Source organism: Protomyctophum parallelum (genome assembly GCF_964188405.1).
Source record: "Protomyctophum parallelum genome assembly, chromosome: 16".
NCBI lineage: Eukaryota > Metazoa > Chordata > Actinopteri > Myctophiformes > Myctophidae > Protomyctophum > Protomyctophum parallelum.
The window spans coordinates 20,173,479-20,179,478 of NC_139711.1; positions in this window are offsets into that span (position 1 = coordinate 20,173,479).

Here is a 6,000-nt window from a genome sequence, read left to right on the forward strand (position 1 = left end):
TTTAGGTTTTATGACCTCAATTACACCCAAAAAACCTGAACTTTGAACATTCAGTGGATTTTCATTGGTCTGTAGTTTTCTTTGGGGTTTGGAAGCATTTTGAGCTACAATGAAAACAGGCAACACAGTGAAAACAGTGACATCTGCTGGAAAATCCCATTGACATATATGGGATTTGCAGGCTCTTACATCACAAACTGCCGGCAAATCAGAGCACCTGTTTGAGCCAGAAAACCCCAGATCACAGAAAATCTACTGAATGTTAAAAGTTCATGTTTTTTGGGTGCAATTGAGTTTAGAAAACCTAAAAAAAATAAGAACAATTCCAAAACCTTTTTTTAATGTCACAATTCCTTTAAGATTTGAATGATCGAGTCCACATTTTCATTTACTCTGTCTCGTCTCAGACTCGCCCCTGAATTTGACATGGACTTGCCTCGGACCAAGGGACTCAGGACTCCCCCAGGATTCTACTTGAGTCGAGAGCAACGAAATATAATTGTATTATACCCATATCATATGAGGAGCCCATTCACATTAACATTTTAAGAGAACTGTCTGGCGCGCAGCTGATGGGCCTGGCTGCTCTCGCTGAGTTGTCTGTACCTATCAAACAGTGGTGGAAAAAAACTTTTACTTAAGTACTGTACTTAAGTACAATTTTGAGGTATTTGTACTTGTATTTCCAATTTCCAGTACTTTTACTTCTACTCCACTACATCTCGGAGCCAAAATTTGTACTTTTACTTCACTACAATTATTTGAAAACTTTAGTTACTAGTTACTTTGGAGATTTTAATTTTGATTAGAAAACATACATTAACCACTTACTTACTATACATTTCGACCATTTGAAAATGGCCGATCTACAAGCTTGTAGATCGGCTATTTTCAATAGGCTAGATGTGACATTCTGCAATATGAATACTTTTAGTACTTTAAGTACATTTTGATGCCAAAACTTTTGTACATTTTCAATCCGTTACTTGTAACAAAGTAGTTCTAAATTTCAGTATTGGTACTTTTACTTAAGTAAAACAATTGAGTACTTTTTCCACCACCGCTATCAAATGAGGAAAAGAATGATCTCGGTCTTGACTCGGACTCAACCCCCTCCAAACTCGGTCTTGACTCAGACTCTCCCCACCTCGGACTTGGTCTTGACTTGGACTCGCTTTAGGTGCTGGACTCAACTACAACACTTGGGGCTCAATTTTCGTCAACGCTAAAGCCCTTATCCCTAAACTTCTTAGCTTTTTTTTAAACTATTTTACAAAACATTTTTGAATAGTTAAAATGGCCAGTCTACAAGCTCACAACGTGTCAATGTAGATTGGCTCTTTGAACTATTCAAAAATGTTTTTAAAAATATAAAAAAAAAAAAAGAAAGAAGGCAAAGAAGTTTTAGGATAATGGGTTTAGCCGTGACGAAAATGGAGCCCTTGGTCCCCTTCTTTGCTGAAAGTAGAAGATACAAAGTGAGCCTGAAGAAGATGTGCTATTTTCATATTATGACAAACTGCCTCAAATAGGAATGCTAGTATATAGGGTTCATGTGGTTAATTACTGTAGCAATGGCTCTATGACGGCTTGTCTTACAAACTGCACAATTCTACACTAAATACTAAAGTCGTTATATATTTATTTTATTTTTGACTGAAAATCCTATGAATAGGAATTATTCATGAAGTCATGATGCTTGAAGTTGAAAGGCACGCACGCACACACACACACACACACAGTGCATTGCACCCTATACACTTTACACCATTGCGTTGGGAGCACTTTCAGTTGTTATTATATTGAAGTTGTGTGGAACCATGTTCTTCGTGACAGCGTGTCAATAGCCTGTCGGCTACACACCAGGAAAATTTACTGTGACAAAACTACATGACATTGGCTTACAAGAATGACTTGTAACTGGCAGACAGATGCAGTCTGTAAAATATTATATACTACACTTTACAATAATGATAAATAAGAAGATAAACTGTTTCAACACATTAATTGTGTCTTGGGAGCCATGGAATCAGTAACCAGTCAAAAGGCTCTACTGTTGCTATTATGTTTTGCCCCTAGAAGACCCATTATGATTAATTATTTCATCAACCAGTCAAAATACTGTTCTTATGTTATGCCCATCATCATCATCATCATCATCATCATCATACTATAATTAACCGAGTGTCTGTGTGTCTGTGTGTGTGTGTGTGTCTGTCAGAAACATTGCCGTAACTCCTTACTGCCTGCACCAATCACTCCCACTTTTCACACAGGCATTGACCATATGAATATGGAGGGCGTTTTTCGATTTGACACATTAATGATTATTAATTAATTTATTCATCAATTACAAACGCACCCAGGCGCAGTACCCTTCACGGCCACAAGGGGGGCAAATATCTCACAACGGGTAAGGACTGTATATAACTCACTAAAATGGCACGGATGATGCATACAAAATCTGTTCACGGTGTTGTTTTCCTCCTTGCCACAATTTCTCTATGACTTATCACTGAGGTATTTCATTTCACTATGCCCAACAATGACCTTGACCCAAGCAATAAAAAAGTTTGAGGGTCAGGCATAGTTTTACTGGGGTTAAGTTTAGGTATAAGGTTAAGTTTAGGCATAGTTTTACTGAGGTTAAGGTTGGGAATAAGGTTAGGTTTAATCACAATTTACTTACTGTAGGTTACTTTAGGAATACCAGGCCGCGCAGTACGCCCGGGGAGAGTTGGTAAAGGGGCGAGTTGTTTGGTATTCTGCCCAACACTGCCCTGTTGACGGGTGCCGCCCCAGCCTGTATAGGATGCAATGAAACTTATCACCCTCCCTGCCCGGCTTCTATTCCCCGAGCCAATTTTGTTTGTGTACAGACCGTAGAGTATATAACTCTACAGACCTTAGATTATATAACTCTACAGACCTTAGAGTATATAACTCTACAGACCTAGAGTATATAACTCTACAGACCTAGAGTATATAACTCTACAGACCTTAGAGTATATAACTCTACAGACCTTAGAGTATATAACTCTACAGACCTAAGAGTATATAACTCTACAGACCTTAGAGTATATAACTCTACAAACCTTAGAGTATATAACTCTACAGACCTTAGAGTATAACTCTACAGACCTTAGACTATAACTCTACAGACCTTAGAGTATATAACTCTACAGACCTTAGAGTATATAACTCTACAGACCTTAGAGTATATAACTCTACAGACCTTAGAGTATATAACTCTACAGACCTTAGAGTATAACTCTACAGACCTTAGAGTATAACTCTACAGACCTTAGAGTATATAACTCTACAGACCTTAGAGTATATAACTCTACAGACCTTAGACTATATAACTCTACACTCGCAGTGGATTTGAACACTCAAACAATCTCCATGGTAGTGGGCAGGCACGTTACCACTGTGTTATACCCGCCTTTCCTTCATTTATATCCTCTAGCCTCTCAAAGTCTAAATAGAAACCATTCTAGTGTCACAGTCATTAGTGCTGCCAACAAATATTCCATATTCGAATGAATATTCAAATGTAAAAAATAAAAGAATACCGGTAATCAAATCTTAAATTAAGATTTGAATTAAAAAAAATAACAATAAAATTGCTGTGTGAGTTCTGGCAAGACTCTGTGCCACGTAAACTAAAACATACACAAATTAGGCTATTAAGATAATTATGAATCATTCAATTGATCTGCACAAGACTCAAGAGAGCGCATTTCTCAGCAACAAGCCCATACAGGACCGGACCATATAGATAAAGAAAGAGAAAGTTTTACAGCATATTAGGCAGCAATATTCATATCATATTCATATTAAAATCATATACATTCGACATTCGAAATCATTCGAAATTTGTTCGAATACATGTGGTGTTTTAAAAGGAATATTCGAATATCATTTTTGGCCAATTCTGGCAGCACTAACAGTCATATTTGTTATCTATCTTTCGCCAGGTGCTGCGGTTCTATCCAGAAGATAGAGATTCAAGAGGGATTATTTTGTCACTATAGATAGATATTATAGATATTATTTTGTCATATAGATACAAGCAGCAAAATTGGTGTGGTATGTTCCACAGACCATGCTAACAACAACAATTACAATCTCATGACAAACTAATGATAATGCTGGATGTCATTAAAAAAAAGAAAAAGAAAATAAACTAACTATTGCCTGGTTCATAAAATGAACCAGGCAATGGTACAGAAAGAGATATACCAATTTCTTTAGAAGAAATTGGTATTGTGCATAATATGAGTGGAGAGAATAATCTAGTATCTGGATGTGCCATAAAGGCATACACATAGCCCATACATTACACACACACACACACACACACACACACACACACACACACACACACACACACGCGCACGCACGCGCGCGCACGCACCCACCCACACACACACACACACACACACACACACACACACACACACACACACACACACACACACACACACAGCACATTGTATATCTTCAATGTAAACGCCTGTCAGCTAAACCCATGTCACTCCATCCCAGGCCCAGAAGGCCAAGCAGGGACCACTTTGTCAGAATATCTGACATGCTCCTCCTGCTGAACACGGTGCATGTTTGTACCCTTTTTCCACCAGCGAGACCTTTGCCTCTCTAAAGTCTAAACGATGCATTAGGTTTATACGGCAGCCTTTAAATACAAAGCCTATATAAAGACTCCTATGAGATCTTCAGAAGACGGAACGCTCCGTGCCACCAGGAAGGGATCTCGTTGATAGGTGAAGTATGTAAGACATAATGCCTAATGACATCCCGACAAGCTTTGAACACGGAAAGCCCTTTTTGATGTCTCCAACGCTTCCCCCTTGAGATGTCTGTGTTGACAAGCACTGTACTGTGCTGTAGTAGGATGGAGATACCCTGTGCACCCCCCCCCCCCCCCTCCAATACACTATCACTGGAATATGCCTACGCTGCAAAAATACTGACTGTTAATTTATAAAATGTCTCACACTCTCTAGTCAACTTGAGTTGAACTGTATACTTGTACTCAAACCGTTTGGTTTCCGTCAACGTTTCTCATACCAAGGACCTCTTAGCCGAGAGAGAGAGAGATGAAGCAGGGACACCCCCATACATATTGGATTCATGTTCAATGTGTGTTTTCAGTGGCATTTATAACCACTTTAAACCCTCAATACTTTGTAAACTTGACCTTTGGCTTTGTACTTGGTCCGCTCTTTTTGACTGCACCAAACCTCTTTGCCGAAAATAGCCGATCCACAAGCTCCCAACGCCCCCCCCCACAGCACAAGGCGTTGTGAGCTTGGAGATCTGCTATTTTTGTTCTCTTAAAACAAGGTCCCTATCACACAAGATTTGGTGGCCCCCCTGTAGTAACTCTGAGGACTCCCTAGGACGGTGTCCTGGATCCCCTGTAGTAACTCTGAGGACTCCTAGGATGGTGTCCTGGATCCCCTGTAGTAACACTGAGGACTCCCTATAGACGGTGTCCTGGATCCCCTGTAGTAACTCTGAGGACTACCTAGGACGGTGTCCTGGATCCCCTGTAGTAACTCTGAGGACTCCTAGGACGGTGTCCTGGATCCCCTGTAGTAACACTGAGGACTCCCTAGGATAGTGTCCTGGATCCCCTGTAGTAACTCTGAGGACTCCCTAGGACGGTGTCCTGGATCCCCTGTAGTAACTCTGAGGACTCCCTAGGACGGTGTCCTGGATCCCCTGTAGTAACACTGAGGACTCCCTAGGATGGTGTCCTGGATCCCCTGTAGTAACTCTGAGGACTCCTAGGACGGTGTCCTGGATCCCCTGTAGTAACTCTGAGGACTCCCTAGGATGGTGTCCTGGATCCCCTGTAGTAACACTGAGGACTCCCTAGGACGGTGTCCTGGATCCCCTGTAGTAACTGAGGACTCTCTAGGTGTCCTGGATCCCCTGTAGTAACTGAGGACTCCCTAGGACGGTGTCCTGGAT